The sequence below is a fragment of the Grammomys surdaster genome, unplaced genomic scaffold, assembly GCF_004785775.1.
Source record: "Grammomys surdaster isolate TR1022 unplaced genomic scaffold, NIH_TR_1.0 242, whole genome shotgun sequence".
Classification (NCBI taxonomy): Eukaryota; Metazoa; Chordata; class Mammalia; order Rodentia; family Muridae; genus Grammomys; species Grammomys surdaster.
The window spans coordinates 1,225,479-1,243,384 of NW_021604687.1; the positions used below are offsets into that span (position 1 = coordinate 1,225,479).

General features: G+C 37.5%; 1 protein-coding gene across 3 annotated transcripts in view; it reads right to left on the bottom strand.

The window, feature by feature from the left end:
* Positions 1–17,906, bottom strand: part of Zfand6 (zinc finger AN1-type containing 6) — a 67,572-nt gene that overhangs the window by 37,641 nt on the left and 12,025 nt on the right. The window lies entirely within an intron of this gene.

The following is a 17,906-nucleotide window of genomic DNA, read 5'->3' on the forward strand; positions in this document are numbered from 1 at the left end:
AGAAAAATTGGAGGAAGAAGAGGAGGGAAATATGTAAATATAGTACTCATATTAAAATCTTCAAAATATAATTTTTTGAGAAAAGAGACTGAGGTTGTTTCTTAGCACATGTATTTGAAAGGAGTAATGATACATGTTTAATTAGGTTATTCCATCTTTTTATATGAAACAAACTGAACTTTGAATTCTTGTACTTTACAATTATGTTTGAATCTTAAAAATTCTTTTAAAAAGATCAAAATATGACTCACAGACAGAATACTGATGATGGTTAAAAGCAAGAGATATGAAAATATCACACCAGTTGGTTTTTAAAAGACTAGCCCTTCAAGCCCAAAAATTATTCTTGGCTCCGAGTTATAACTATATTAGTATTGCCCATACATACATACCAGGTCCATCATCGTCCCGAACATAAATCACTCATTATGTAAGATGTACAGTCTCGAAGTAAATAAACCACAAGACCAATCCAGTTGTGTGAACAATAAGACCCCACCCAAGTCTTAACCAATTAGGACACCACATCAATTTGAAACTCTACCACTTACCTAACAGCAACAAGAGAAGGCAGTAACAGTGCCCTTAAACATCACGGTTGGTTTCCTAAAACCTTCCAACAGTTACTAAACTTTTTTTAACCACCAAGTCCCTCTCGCCATTCATCCTGACTGACAGTTATCTCACAAATGCTATGTTTTATTAATGGGATAAATATATGTGGAGAAAACTAAATATAGAATCGTAGATATTTCTCAAAAAGAAAGCAGTGGTCAACACGCTGTGTTCTACTCTGTACAGTTCAACCCACTACACTCTGTCTGTCTTGTTCGTCGCTGCGTGGCATTTCTAGCCTATCAGTTTAAAGCGGTACTTTAACAGAAGACACACTGGAGGGCTTATGGGACAGAGTAACACTTCACTTACATTCTCTCCCTTTACACATCAAGTACACCAAATACAATCACTCTCACAGAACTCAAGTTACCAACGTCTTCCCCACCATTCATTTTTGTAGGGTCAGTGACAAAATGATATGACAGCATAGCATACACTAACCTTGTCTAAATTAGCTCCTTTCTTTCTTCTGGATCAGTAAATAATCAGCAGAAAGTTAAACTATGATAGTCTAAATGTAGGACAGTAGATGACAAGTCCTTGATCGGCAAGATTTTCTGGTCTATACCATATCCTCTTCAAGGACTTAATGGTACCCAAAAGCCATTTAAGAAATCAACAAAAATCACAAGTGGAGGACAAGGCAGTCTCTTCTTCCATCCCATTACAATGCACAATGTGTATTTTCACTATTTTTAACGCTAAAGTCATGGCCACTTTTACCAATTTTGAAGCTTCCCTTAACCAGGAGAAAAAGTAGAAACACATTAATTCTGAAACTACTTAACAGTCAATCAGACTGATCTAAATTGACCTGACCTCTATATTGCAAGGCCACAACCTTTGATAACTCAAGTTCCTAAAGTAGGAAGACCAGACATGTCTAACTCTGTCACCCCCAAACCAGGCTTTTCTCTTTTGATTTGTTTGTAGTTTGAAAAGTCACAAAATGAATTGCTAGGTACTGTGCTTTCTCCAGTCAGCTAGCATCCAGTTTCCACTTCTCTAGCACGGAGCTGAGTAATAGCCCTTTATTGGTCTTAAAGTTGAAACCCACTAGACTCCAGAATTGGCCTAAATACAAGGATGCTAAAGTCCTCAAGGCCTACCTTTAAATTGGGTAGAACCAAAGATTAAAGAGTGGATAAAAGTGTCTGCTATACAAGTCTCAAGACTGAGTTCAATCCCTGAAACCCACATTTTAAAAGTTGAGTATGACAGCATATACCTACAATCCCAGCACTCCTATGGAAGTTTATGGGCCAGCTAGCCTGGAGTATAGAGTAGCAGAAACAAGAGAGACTGCTTCAAGAAGGTGGACAAGAATCAACTCCCAAAAGGTATCTTGACCTCTACACACAGCTGCCCACCAATAAGTAAGTGAAAAACAAAAATCAAAACCAAGTTTTTTACTTAAATTAGAATGGGAGTCAAAGTTTCAAGAGATAAAATTTAAAACACTGGGAATCTTCTGCAATGATCACTGAACATCTATCTTTTGCTATGTGACCTTGAGATGGGTGTCACAAAGCCCAGAATCAAAAGCATCAGAGATGTAAACCCCTTACCTATTCTATTCCTAAAGAATTGGTTTCTGAAAACCATTCCAAGCCAGTACTTCCTAGTTAGTTCTCAGGGATGCTTAAGACTCTTCATGAATTATAAAGGGAAAGGTAATGTTTACCATAGAACACAGTAAGTACATATTTATAGTGGAAATGAAAATGGTTTTAAATTATTGTAAAGGTGTTAATGTCAAAATATTTCAGTCTACAAAAATGCCAAAGTGTACACCTCCAAAAGATATCCTTCTTTGATATCTTTGGTATAATCTTAGTTTGAGAAACATTAATACAGGAACTTATTCCTTAGGTAATGCTTAGTTTGTGAAACAATATAAGAACAGAGCAGTGGTTCACTGTGTAAAAGCATTCATTATACGTGCCTTTGGATCCAAGTTTGGTGGACAGAGTGAAATTTTTACCTTTTCAGAGTTTTCCTCTCTGCCTTCACACACATGGTATTCGGGCACCCATCACACACAAAATAACAAGTAAAATGTAAAACAAACATAGTTATGTAGATGTAATATACAAAAACTGATGTTTGGTGAATGTTGGCCCACACTATCAGAGAGGCTAGACTAATGCCAAAAGTTGGTGGCCAGCTTGGGCTACATAGTAAAATTCTGTCTTAAAACACAAGAAGGAAGAATGGAAGGAACCTACATTTAGTGATTCAGGAAAACTCCAACTTTTTGTTGTCGTTCTTTGATTTGTCTTGCTAAGTACCACAGGGTAGCCTTGAACTACTAAACCACTGCCTAAGCCTCCAGAGTTCTGAGATAGGAATGCAATTACCATGCCTAGCTAATGCCAGCTTTTAAGACTTGTCTCTTTGAGTTTTGAGTCATTGCATTCCCAAAAGACTTCTGTAAAGGGGGTGGAAGTGGGAACCCCACTATAAACTTTAGAGAAACAGTATTTGCAATTTTAGGGCTAATAAATGCTTTTAGTTAAATATAACAAAGTGTGCTGGGGCTGGGATGTAGCTCAAATGGTAAAGTGTCTTACCAGCAGACACGAAGCCCTGAGCTCAACACCAAGCAAAACACAAAATGGGCAGGATCACACACTTGAAACCTCAGTACTCAGGAGGGAGGACCAAAAACTCAATGCCACTCCTGGGCTAGACAGCAAGTTTGAGGGAACCTAAGACTCTACCTTGAAAACTATGGCTATTAATTAGTTATCAACAGCTAATAGGGACCAAGCAGAATTTATCTCCATCTTACTATTTAAACGGATAACTAAATCTTTATGATAATGCTCAAAATAGCAATACACAAACTTAAGAGGAAATTAGGTACAAATTCAAGGAGGTGGAGATTAAAGCTTGTATAAAGAAGTTATCAAGAAAGGCTATCTTGAACCAATGCAGTAGTACTCTCCTCCTAGGTGATAATGGTCCATTTCTTACCCTTTGTTCTAAACTGCTGGACATTTATTGTAACATTAAATAAAAAGGGCACAGGGACTTCTAATTTCAATACTATAGAGGAAAATGTTGCTCTCAAAACTGACAGAATCAAGATAGAAAAAGGTAAAAGGAAAAACGGCCACAATTTATATTTTCATATGAAACCTAATTTGTACAACTATGTGACACTAGTACATTTTAAACTCATGCAACAGGACAAAAAAAAAAAAAAAGTATGAGAGCCAGTGACAGTCAGCCTGGCTGTGATCCCCAGTATCCTAGTAAAGATGGAGGGATAGAATCAATTCCTCAAAGCTGTCCTCTGACCTCTACATACATGCTACACAGATAACAGCACAAGTTTTACCTTCAATAAACATAATCATGTACACGATGAGGGAAAAGGATGGCAAATGACTTGGTAAAAGGAAGAAAAGTCAGACGTAAGCCAATGAATGAGCAGAAAGGTACCCAAAATAATGTAAGCCATTTCCAGACACTCAGAAGTTGTCAATAAATAAATACATAAATAAATAAATAAATAAATAAATAAATAAAATAAAAAATCAAAGTCCTCCCACCCCTTTGGATGTATATGTATGTGGTGTGTGTCTAAGTGTTGGTGCACATTCATGTTTGGGTATGAATACACATTTGTGCATTTGTGTACACATCACACATGGAGGCCAAAGCCTGACACTGAATGCTTCCCTTGATCATTTTCCATCTTAGTATTAAAGTAAAATCCAGGCCTTGCCTATTTGAGTAGTCTGTCTAGTTACCTTACCTCAGGGATTGCATCTCTGACTCTAGAGCACTGGGGTTACAGGTGGCCTGCTGTACCCTGTCATTGTATGTGGTGCTTGGACATCAGATTTCTGGCTCTCCTGTTTGTGCAGCAAGTCCTTTATTCCTTTCCAATCCAGAAAAATAGAAGTTTGTATAGAGAAAACCTAGGCCTCCTCTGTTTACCATGCTCTTCTCCCATGAAATGACTTAAAGAACAAACAAAAGTTTCTTGGGCAAAATGGATGGAGCAAGGAAACAGATTTCTAAGAAACTGTTACAGACCATAAAAGAGATGGTCTCGGGCAAATAGCATCATTTGAAATCAGCTGCCCATGAAAAGGTAGGTGGTGATTTTAGTGAAAACACAGAACTTTGAGAGCCTCCTCTGTAAAGGTAGTATTACAGACACCTGGAAAACTTCTCAAAATCATCTAAAGTTTGAGGAATCACAATTTTCAGTATGCCACATTTAAGTCTTGGGTCCATATTTAGCTCACTGCACTTATGAAAATGTCTATTGTGTAACATAACCAGTGAAGCCAGTACTCTCTGGCTTCACTCCACTTTTGGTCCTACTTCTAAGGTTAAGTGGAAAAGCTGTGGCACGAGCGCGTGTGCGCGCGCACACACACGCACACACACGCACACACACATACACACACACACACACACACACAAACTCTCTTAGGGAGGAAAAACTCCTTGGTTCATTCACTCTCTCTGCCCTAATTATTTCCAAAGGTGAGAACCTGGTCCACATGAGAATTCTGCTCATGCTTCTCTCCCATACTGGGAGAAGAGCCCAGAAAGGTCTGCTACACCAAGTAGGCAGCCTGAAGCTGGGAGCTCCATGGGTACTCCACTCTCTCAGCTCTTCCTTTGGTTGGCATAACGAATCAGAATTTCACAGAACAAAGTTACAAAAGGACTGTGCTCAGATTATTTCAAGACATTCACTCTTTGCAGAAATGAGAACTTCTATCTTTAAGTCACTTCGTGTCCCACGTTTTGTCTTTCTGAACTTTAAAATCAACTCCCATGAAGTTCATCAGAAGGTTGCTTGCCCCAGTCAGGAATCACCTTGATCAAGTAAAGAATGTAAAGGATGTGTCTCAGTTAGGGCTTTATGCTGTGAACAACACCATGACCAAAAAGCAAGGTGCAGAGGAAAGGGTTTATTTGACTTGTGCTTCCACATCACTGTTCAACATTGGCGTCAGGGCAGAAACTCAACAGGAGTCAGGGGCTGATACTGAGGCCATAGAAGGGTGCTACTTACAGGTCTGCTCCCCATGGCTTTCTCAGCCTGCTTCTTATAGCATCCAGCCAAGGGTAACATCACCCACAATGGACAGGGTTTCCCACATCAATCGCTAATTTAAAAAAATGCCCTAAAGGCTTCCTTGCCTATATAGCCTGAACTTACGGGGAACATTTTCTCAATTGAGGGTCCTTCCTCTCAGATGACTCTGGCTTGTGTTAAATTGACATACAATCTACATGATGAAATAATCCAGATTTCTTGAGATCACGATTTTAGAAAAATTCTCAGTTCAGCTGGAGAAGTGAATCTGTGGCTCAGTACATTTCCTCAGCATGTACAAGTCCCTGGGTTCCAGCCACAAAAATCCGAAAAGATGGAATAAAAATGCTGAGTCATGTATAACATGTTAGCTAAGGGTATACCTATCTTACCTACTTTCTATTTGCCTGGAACATTATTTAATGATCTTTCATCTCTCTTACTCTGTTTAAGGTCCTAACAAACAGCTGGCAGTATCCAGAATATTTGCTTGCAGTACAATATCATCTCTCCTCTTTTTTATCAATCAGCATATCCCTTCTCTCAGCTAGCATGCAAAGGTTCTGGCCAGTATGAAATACTCTTCCGCCCATAACTTATTTTAAGAAATACCATAAATCTACATCAAATGACCACACAGTAGTGAGCTGGATTATCATTCTCTCTGTACTGACAAGCACTCTAAATTATTTAGTGCTTTCTCTGAAAAAGTTAAGGTACTGAAAATGCAAAGTAGCTTCGAATCTGTCAACTAAATAGTCTCTGTAAATGATTTGTTTGTAGTCTGAGACGATTTCTACACTATCAGAACAAAGTTTCAAACTCAGGAATACAGTCAGTTGCTAGTACCAATGGTTAGACTGAGGATGTAATTAAATATGTATTAAAATTAGAATGTTTTTTATTAAGACGAAGAATGAATCAAGTATATTGAGGACAAATCAGTAACATTAAATGTTAATTTTTTATCTAAAATATTTCACTTGATTTTCAAAGTAACACTGGTTATAAAAACATAGTTTTATCTAAACGGAACTCTTAAAACAAATGGACAAAAAGGTCCTGGTAACCTATTTCCTTTTAAGGGACATTTGATTACTCTAAGAAAACTGTTTCACTTGTTTTAACACAACTCGAGTCATTAAGCACCTACAGTGAGTGCCTCCTTTCTCCAGCTCATATGCAGCATCTTCCTCCTCACCCTCCTCTGACATAAAACCACCTGACACTTAGAACAACATAAATGTTCAATACTGAAATCTTTCCAATCCCTGAAATAGGGTCTACATTGCCCACCTCAGCCTTGAACTCCTGGACTCAAGTTTCACCTCCCAAGTCACTGGGCCAGAAAACCACCATCCCAACTCACTTCAGCTTGCCAAATGGAGTCAGAGATATGGGAACGTCTTCTAAATCAAAACCTACTAAAGTGTAACCTAACATCAAGGAATACTTCAGTGGAAATCCAAAAATTTTTGGTGGTGGGTTTGAGGTAGGGCAGAAGGAGAGGGGAAGTTATGGGTATATGGGAAAGAAGGAGTCCCTTACTCCAGAGACCATGTGAAGTCTATTGTGAACTGAGAATCAAGAATTCTAGCACACAGAACAAAATTTGCTATGCAGACAACATTCATTTTACACAGAGATATTTTCAAATAATGCTAAAGCAGTAATCACGGAGGCAGACTTAACGTCTAGGAATTTAGGATCTCAAGTACAGTCTTAACTCCACTCTCGGATATTTTCTGGGACTTTCACTAAGACTATTAACTTTTGTTTATAGTAAAGATAGCTGAACTTCTAACATCCCCATGATCTAGAATGTGACCTTATCGACTCTAATCCTGTCTTTTACCTCAGGAATTTTTCTGTATGTAGTTATTACATTTATTTAATATGTAGATGCACATTCTTACGAAGTCAGAGGAGGAGTCAATGCGCTTTCTACCATGTGGGTCCTGAAAAGCCAATGCAGACCAGCGGCCTTGGCAGGAGGCACCTCCACCATCCTTGGCAGGAGGCACCTCCACCATCCATCTGGCCCCTCATTTCCATTTCTCAGCAACCCTTTGAAGAGCATAGCTCTAAAACTCACAGAGTCACATGTATGATTACTGCGAACAAAAAAAAAAAAAAGCACAGCTTTATCTCGAGAAGCTCATACATACACTTGGGTGTGATTTATCCTTTCCCTGAGTGCCTCTCTTTCTCTATGCTTAAAATCACATTTAAAAAAACAGAAACAAAAAAACATCCTTTTAATAAACTCCATGTCAGCTTCATTAGTCCATCCTCAAATTTCTTACTGCAGTCAAGGATCCAGCCTTACCTGAATAGTATGTGAAAAGAACTTAGAACTGACGGCATGTGGCAGGGGTGCAGGGTAGGGAAGGACTCAGTTCTATTATAGGGGCAACCCGATGAGAGTCTGACCATGCTCCAGTGAGTGTATAGATAATACAAATTGGACTTCTTTCTTTCTTTCTCTCTCTCTCTCTCTCTCTCTCTCTCTCTCTCTCTCTCTTTCTTTCTTTTTTTAATTCTTATTTTTACTTTTTGAGGAGGAGATCACAAAGGTAGGACACAAACATGAAAGGACTGAGAAGTGAATGTGATTAGGGTACATGGTTTGAAATTCCCAGAGAATTGATAAAAATATTATGTTGAAAAATAACAACAAAAAAAATCAAAAACCAAGAAAACAAACAAACCAACAATTTAGATTGTTATAGTCAGCAGGGGGCTGTCTTTACTTCTCGCCACCATTGACAGGTCTAGCAAAGGAGCATTTCAATTGTGGGTACTGCTCCAGAAATATATAGCTTTTATATTTTATGAATGAAAAACAAAAATGGCATTTCTAAGTATTCCAAAAATTTTAAAAGGAAAAAAAAGAAGACATACTGTCTAGAGTTGGAGCAATGGCTCAGAGATTAAAACACATACTGAGGGGGAGAGACCAAGTTCAGTTCTCAGCACCCACATAGCAGATCCAGGGGACTAATCCCCTTTTCTGACCTTGACACCAGGTACACACACATTACACAAACATATATGCAAGGAAAACACTCATACACATAAACAATCAAGTCTCTTCTGTCCAAAGAGATACAGCTCCTAGAACAAAAAAAAAAAAAAAAAATTCAAACGCCTCATTTACCTGCTACTTGTCATTTTATGCTCCCACGCTCCGGTTTCAGTGTTCTAACTAGCAGCTTTCCTAGCTGCAAGTATCTCTCCAATACAGCTCTATTAAATCATTTCTCCAGGTTCTTTTTTTTTGGGGGGGGGTCTGGGGTGTGAGGTTGAGAGAGAGAGTGTCTCTCACTACATAACACCAATACTAGAATTGCAGGTGTATCTCCATGTCTGTCTGTCTGTCTGGGTTCTCTCTGCAATACTGTCTACTGGAAATTCACTTAGGTATCTTTTTGCCTCTGCCAGTATAAAGACAGGGGTAGAACAGACTAAAGAAGCTGCCAGTGAACTCATAGCAAGACAAGATCAGAACAGAAGACTTTCATGATAAATGCTTTGCCTGAGTTGTCCCCTCTAATTTTCACAATGTCCTTTGGAGGTAGAAACTTCACAGGTAAGGAAATTAGAGAAATCATAGAACTAGCTCACATCACACAGCTGGCAAGTCACTGTAGTAATCGGTTTTGTGCATGTAACAAAATACATGCACATTTTATACAGAGGCCTTAGCTTGTGAGTCCAACAGTCCAAGAGTGGGTGACCCCAGAGGTTTGACCTCTGGTGAAGGCCTCATGGCAGATAGCACAACAACTGGCAAGAGCCATGTAGAAAAAAAAAAAATCACATGATGAGACAGGAAGCCAGATTATGAAGCCATGGTTGTTCTTTTATAACTACCACCCTCAGAGGACTTCACTCCCACAGATCAATTCACTCCCTTCTGACCTAATTATGACCTCAGTGACCCAATTACTTTGTACAGACCCTTAATTTCTAAAGAATCTAACTTCTCAGTATGGTACATGTAAGTTTCTTACAGTTGAACCTCTGTAGAATTCAAGCAATAGTCCAACCACTGCAGAGGTAAAGCAATGATCTGAACACAAAGATTCCATCTAAATGACTAAGCAACTAAAGAATGAGACACAGATTCTGATACATGAATCATGGTCATCACTAATTATTCATTTCAAGAGACATTTCACTGAAGATGAAATATTAAGCATACCTGGGTTGATTGTAGACACACACACACACATCCCAAATGAATGTGTGTGTACACAAGCATTGGTTCTAATTCTTACTCTACCAGTTAACAGATAAGCAACTTAAAAAAAAGTTCCAGAGCTGTGTAACTTGAATAAGAAATAGCTACAATTATCTTCTGATAAGAAAGTTAGCAAACCACAATACAATATAAAAAAACAAAACCAGACCAAACAAACAAACAAACCCACATAAATCTAACAAAGGAAGGGAAGCTGCAGAACATAATGACTTGCTATGTGGCAGGAGAAGATTATTTTGTTTATGAAGGATGTTGCCTGATTAGTATTTTAAACCAAAACAGACATTCTGGACTTAAGAAAGTGCAATGCTATGATTCAACTGAGTGTAGGCAGAGCCACAGTGGCCTGCTACTCCTGGTGCATAAATACCTACAGGCTAGATTCTAGCTGGCCAAAAGAGTAATAAAATACAGTTCAAGCCTTTACAAAGACATCAACATCTAGAGTTTAAATTAGTCAAAAGGAGAGCAGGTAAAAAGCAGAGCTCAGGCAGGCAGCTCAGGGTAGACTAGTCACTTCCACAGCTATATAAATGGCATATAACCCGCAGCTATATAAATGGCACATAACCCAAAGAAAACACTTAGAGGTAGAGACTCATTTCAACTCAACATATATTTGAATGTGAAATATGAGGAGACAAATATAAATACTGCATGGTCCCTATTGTACTGTGCTTTACTGTAAAGGCAATGTGCTGAATTATCACCATCCTGTATGATGAGTGAAGAAAAAAAGTTGTAAAATCTGAGTATCTTCCTGTTAGGAGTATATGAAAGGTCTATTTACACCAAGCAGAACTAAGTAAAGGTGATTAAGACAAGAGATAGGGAGGGTATTTGGAAAGAATGGATGTAATTCATTGACCAAAACACACACACATGCACGTTTGACACATGAAGTCAATAGATTAAAAAGTCTAAAAATCCTTCAAATAAAGGAACCTAGACACATACTGTCAAATACAGTTATCAATGAGCCACATGGAGTTTCAAAGATTTTCAATTTCACTTAGTTTTAATTAATTTAAATTTAAGCTATCATTACTTACACTGTTAAACAACACTGGCCTATTGTACATGTAATTCCCTTAGCCAATAGGAATGGGTATCTCCCATATGAAAGGGATGAAGTTAAGGTACAGGTATTGAATTAGGAAGGTAGGGTCAGAAAGCTGAGAAAAATCCCATGATAATCTGGACAGTAACTATAAAATGAGAGACATTATGGAGGTCAAAGTCTTTCAAAGCAGCAATAGTTTAAATGAACACAGTGGGATGGGAAAAGCAGGACCAAGGATGAGGTATGAATTATAAAGTTCACAGTGTAATTCTATATATTCTTTGACCATTTCATACGCATTTGTATTTTGGCCAGAATGTCCCCACTTCTCTCTCTGGTCAAAACCTTGCTCTCCTATTTAGATCAGTATTTCTCCCTCCTTCTTTCAGATCCATGGCAAATAAATAAAGTAAGTTATGAAAGATATTGTTGGGATACTGGACAAAGCGGAATAGAGAGAAGATTAGGTAAAGCTATTCATAAACATCAATTCATGGATTTTGATAGTTTAGTCTCACTAAGAGAATATTCTGTTCAAAGGTAGCAGCACAAAGTTCTCTTAACTTGCTGAGAAACGATTCCCATGTACACACACACTGAATATGACACAGCAAGCCAAACTTGAACAGAGGACAACATAAGGCCAGCAGAGCTCCTGAACACTCCCCACAACTTCTGCATGAAAGTCTGAAATAAAACCAAAACACAAAGTTTTACCTTGAGTAAAATATCTAAAAAATACAGAAAAATGATAGCTATGTAAAAAACCATAAACATATGAAAATGTTCTCTGTTAGCTGAGGTTTAGAAGCAGAGTGGATGGCAGAACTAGTCATGGGCCTTACAAGCCAAGAGAACTGGGAAGAAATGTGATTCAAGGGGAATCAGAAGCTAAAGGAAAAGATGAGGCAAGAAGTTTTGAGTCTCAGTAAAATGAGAATTGGAAAGACAGGAGACTATACCAGCCAGAGGTAGGTGAACATTGTTAATAGTTAGAAAATATCAATTATCATCACAGTGAGTTATCTGCTCTATATCCACTAGGATGGTTGAAATTTTAAATCAATTATACCAAGTACTGATGAGGAGAAACAATTTCAATGAATTACTAATGCAAGTGCAAGAAACAGTTTAACAGTTTCTCACTGAGTTGTCATATGACCAAGCAACTCTACTTGTAAAAACAAAGAACAAGCCATACACATAAAGATTTAATAAAAGTAGCTAGAGAGAGAGAAGGTTTTGTGGTTAACAGCCCTTGCTGTTGACAATTAAATGCTAATAATCCTTAAAGAGGATCTGGTCTGGGTTGGGTTCCTAGCACCCACAAGGTGGCTCCATGTGCAACTTTAGTTCTAGGGAATCTGATACCCTTTTCTGAACTCCTCAGGCAACAGGCACACGTATCACATACAAATGCAGGTAAAACACACATAAAATTAACTTAAATTAAAAAGAGAGATTTCTGGGGGTGGCTGGTCATGTAGCCAGTGGTAGAAAACTTCCCCGCAGGCTCAAAGCCCTGTAGCTAGATTAGCAGCACGCAAAAACAGAACAAATGTGTCTGTTTTAGTGTTCAATAGAGGAGCAGCAATCACTGAACCAATCCTCCTAATCCCGTTTTCACTACTTTTCTGCACAGAAGCTCTCACAGCTAACTATGGCTCACACATCCGTTACCCTAGGACCCCAGGAGCCTCTTCCCTGTGCCAAGAATTGCTTGAGTGAGGCAAGCTACTGGGCAAATGTAATACAGATGGCATCTGCTAATCAACAAGACTTTAGATGGAATAAACTAAAACAAGCTATTTTTTTTCCAAAACACAATCTATTCTTTTCTCTGTTTAGGGTCACTCTTTTTCAGGTAAAACAAGAGCATCAGAGTTATAAGTCAAACTGTAAAAAAGAGGAGAGTCCCTGATATTGGACAGTGGCAAATTGATATAACCAACTGTCAAGGCATGTCAGATTCCCATTTTCTAATTTTCTGGTCATCTTGGCTTAAAAATCATCCTTCTCTGCCAAGATGCTGCAGCAGTAACTTAAAGCCACAATTTGGTATCTAATATAATAATGACAGAATGAGAAATATTTGTATCTTTCAAAGTCAAACAACATGCGCTTCCTTAGGAAACCTTAGCAATTTGCAAACTCACCTGGGTTTGTGTGACAACCTAAGGTAAGTAGTGTGACAACCTTAAGATATCTCAGAACTACTCAGTCAAATCTGCTACTGAGTGCATTGTGGGGCAGCTTGCAATCCCATCACTCTGAGGAAAACAAGGCAGCAGCATTAAGTTTTCCTTTTTAATAATAGTCTGAGAATAATTTTCCTTATAAGACATATTTTTTTTCAAAATTCTTTATACACTTCAAGGAACTGGCTAAAGGTCTGTATTTTACTTATCTACACAGAATTCTTTTCAAATTACATACTACATTATTATAGAACATCAAAATATATTACAACATAAATACTGTCATACTGTTATAACATATAGTGTTATCTTACTTTTTTTACTATTAAAAACTAGCTAAACATTATTTTGGATAGTAAACATGTTATTTTAAAATTCTGGAGAGCAGTATGGTAGTTTCTGTTTCAAAAAAAATAAGGAATAAGTAAAAGCAAAAATCTTTTGGCTTTCATAGTGGACGTTTACTGTAACCACCTTATTTCCAATATTTAAAAATCACTTTCTTTAAAAGAAATAAGTACTAGCCACTCACCTTTTCTTTCAAAACTAATTAGGAAAGAAAAGCTGTTTTTTGTTGATCCTCAATGAAGGACCTTTTGCCTTCAATACACACATTGTAGGGTAGATGACACAGTATGGTAAAAGGAAAAGAAATATTTGAAATGAAAATTATTCCATTTGTTGGGAGTTTACTTCCATTTTTTAAAGTGATATTGTCTGTGGCAATGTTTTATTTGATACAGAAAAATTGGTAGGAAGCCTCATCTACCCCACAGTATATTACCCAGTAAGGCTGTCTGCCTTGTGCTTCCAAACAGACACTATGCACACCTGGGTGCATAATAAACCTTTACACAAGGCCCAGTCTATCAGCTTCAGAAACAGTCGTTAGCATTTCCACAGCTCAGATACAGGGCTTTCACACTCTGGCTAATCTTCCCTTAACACAGCTTGCTTTCAAGCTTTTATTAAATGTGAGGAATTCAACAGTTTACAAATTCAAAACAGGCCACATATGGAAAACTATCTTTACACCTTTCCTATGTCTCTCTTTTTTTTTCCTCCTCCCCCTCCCCCTCTTCCTCCTCCTTCTTCTTATATCATGGAAATATTAACGTGTCATGTCTTTCTTAGAAACGTTCCTCCAAAAAAAAAAAATGTCAAAAATATTTTTTTGAAAATGTTTGTTTCTTTAAAGCATTTTTAGGCTTGGGATGTTTTGGGGATGATCTACCCTTTCATAAAGGGTAGAACTAAAAATAGCTAGTTAAAGGATATAGTGGAGTAGTGTGAGGAAAAAAGTCTGGACAGGTACACTTACATGCCCTACAAAGAGATACTCAGCAAGGCATGGTGTCTTACATCTCTAACCCCAAGCACTCTGGAGGCCAAGGGAGGATGTGGGGTGCTGGGACTGTTCACAGATACCCTGGGCTACAATGAGACCCTAAGTCAAAACAACAAGAGAACACAGCTTAGTGGTGGGAAAGTATTTTGGTTTTGATCCCATTGTGCTAGCTACTCACTAACTAAGGCAACTTTGGACAAAACAGCTAACCTTTCTAAATATCCACGGCTTTTAAGGTTGTTTAGAGACTACCAGGGAGAATGTTTAACCCAGAACTGTCTGGTATTATTATTATTCCTAGGTAGTTACAGCATCAAAGGGAAGAAGGAATCCTCAGCTAGACAAGATTGTACAGTCAATCATAAATTCTAACTGCAAAGAATGATGTAGAGGTTGGCAAGGTAGCTGTTCTAATAATTTATGCAAAAATCAATGTGGCTTGTGCTAAAGAGGTAAGGAAAATAGGTGGATCGATCCTAGAGATGACTACAGGTTTACAGTTAAACTTTGTGGTTAACTGGGTAAAAGACATGATCGGAATGACATCCAGGTTCCATCTAGCGTAGGTGGTACCTTTTGTGAGCTGGATGGCAAGAGCCTAAAGTACTTCATATGGACTTATGCACATATAGGTGTGCACACAGTTTTTAAAAACTCAGGTCTTAGAACCAATAACAGAAAGGACACGGGGCCAGAATGAGTAAAGAGTTAAGAATCCTAGGATGCATGCATATATACATATATACATATATACATATATACATATATACATATATATATATTTAAAGGTACAGTAAAAAAAAGAAAAGAGAGGAAAAAAAAAGAATCCTAGGATGCTCTACTTCTTACCTGACGGTTATAAAGAATCACATTTGCAAAGGACACAGAAGTTCACAAATAGCTCAGATAGTGTCATTAAACTCATGGGAAGGTTTTCAAAGCTGCCAAGAGTGCTAAATGTTACTGTATAGGACAAAAATCCAGGAGGGGACTAGATCTAGGTGCCTGAGTAGAGCAGAAGGGAAACTGTACAGAAAGTAACAGATGGATCTACTCTCATGTACCAGAACACTGACCACAAAACTGCTTCAAGTGAACTCTAATACATGCACACCAAAAAAATCACATTCATCAAGCAGACTCAGTTATCAGCTCATAAATAAATACATCCTACCTTACCAACAATAAGCTTACCTCCTAAAACACAGCCACCTAGGAAAGACATTTCAGAACCCTAAAATCAATATATAACAAAGAAACCTCATAATTATCAAGTTTCTAGGTTGCCTCAAGTTTTGCTAACTTACTACCCATTAAAAAATTTCCTTATGTATCATTGAGGGGAAAAAAACCTACATTTTTAATCATTTTTTCCTTCTATCCTAACAGAATAAAATATGACTATTGGCTTAGATCATCTTTCCCCAACATCTAAGTCAATGTAAGAATTCTCTTCTCTGTAGTCACATAATTGTACTCTTCCTCTGAAGCTAATGAATGAAGAGGGCAGTCCCTACTTGTCAACCAGAGACCAGTGGAGCAGAGATGCAGGAGAGAAACTGAGAAACCCTTCGTGGTAATCATTTCTCAAAGTTTCAGTGTTCTCCAGAGCACATAAATGAGTAAATCCTTACCTTAGTAACTATTAAAATGTAATCAACAGGCAGTGCTTAAATGGCTGCTAGTAAAATTATTATGTATATAATTATGTTCATCTCTACTTAATGTGGTATGGTTCAATTTTAAGAAAATCAAAATCTTCTCTAGTTCAGAATAAGGGAAATATGTATGATAGAAATACAAATTTAAAGTTTTTTCTTCTATATTTCAAACCTGAAGAAATAAAAAATGTCTGGGGGAAAATCATTCTTCACCAACTGTAACAAAAAAAGTTGGCATTGATCCTTCCCTCCATTCCCCACCCCCACCCCAGCACACTCTACCTTTGTGGAAACAAACATCAAAATGAGAATAACACTAGCAGCTGTGAAAATGATACTAAGACATCAATAAATTATAAGAAAAATTTACAGAAAAATCAGTTCATTTACAATGCAAAATGAAACCGACTAAGTCAACCTTGCACATGCTCAAGTACTGCTGTTAAGTTATTAAGTTATTAAGTTAGTAATTTTGAATTTTGAATTAAAACAACTTTCTTCTCTATTCTGCAACATTGGTTCACCAGCTCCTAAAGCATATACAACCTACCACACCTAAAGATCAGCTCAGGACAGCAAGATTCAGCACCATTCAAAAACAAAGCCTAACCCTAAGCACAGGCATGTCTGAAGCCTCTGTGTATGTACAATTATCTTCTTTATCTTCCACTGAAAACCCTGTAAATGCTGGAGAAGTGTTGATATATTATTTTAAAACCTGGAATTATACAGTATAGTTCTTCTTACACGCACTTTTAAAGTCTCCAAGTACAGAAACACAGTGACAAAGGCTATTTACTTATTACAAATTCAGAGACAGGTAAAAATTGTTCTCCTTAAGGCCTTCTCTAAAAATGTTCCTGGTATATTTTCTTAGAAGAAAATGGTCTTTTTGGTATAAGCTTACAGAAGCAGCACATACTCAGGAGAGCTGGCACCAACAAAGCCAGTATAAAATATTAAGCTCCAAACATGCTGGGAGCAATACTCATAATAAATAAATAAAACCGCCAACAGAGATATACAATTGCTCACCAAAGTGGGTAAAAATGTTCCCAATTTCTTTCAGCTAATTTCAATGTCAGGAAAATGGGTTTAGATTCATCTGTATCTTGAAAAATGGAGTTTAAAATAGGCTATTTGCTTAGATAAAAACTAGCCAACAACTCAGAGCTCCAAAGGTACAATATAACAAAAAAAATTAAGGGGCTACTCTCAGGGAACTCTGAAGATGTCCTGTGGGAGGCAATAGAAAAAAAGCAAAATCTTCCTGGAAAGCAATTTATCCAGTGAGAGTTGACATCCATTATCTATGTAAGCCTACTCCACGGGACACTTTTTCCTAAATAAATTACTGTTTTGAAAGAATAAAGCATTGTAGTATGTACAGATACACAGTCATTGCAATGCCATTTAAAATAACGAAAAACTAAGAACAATCTAAAGGTTAAAGATAAAAGACTAGATTAACACCATACCAATTTAGAGGACTACACAGCTATTAGAACTAAAACAGTCTTAACATAAGATGTCCAGTACATAATTATTTACAATTATTGTAAAATGCAGGCATATATGGTACAGAGGTAGAGGGAAAATGAGGCCATGCATTGTACTGTGAGCATACATGTGACTTCCTGATTGCACTACAGTATTGTTTTAGCAATAGACACAGGAGAA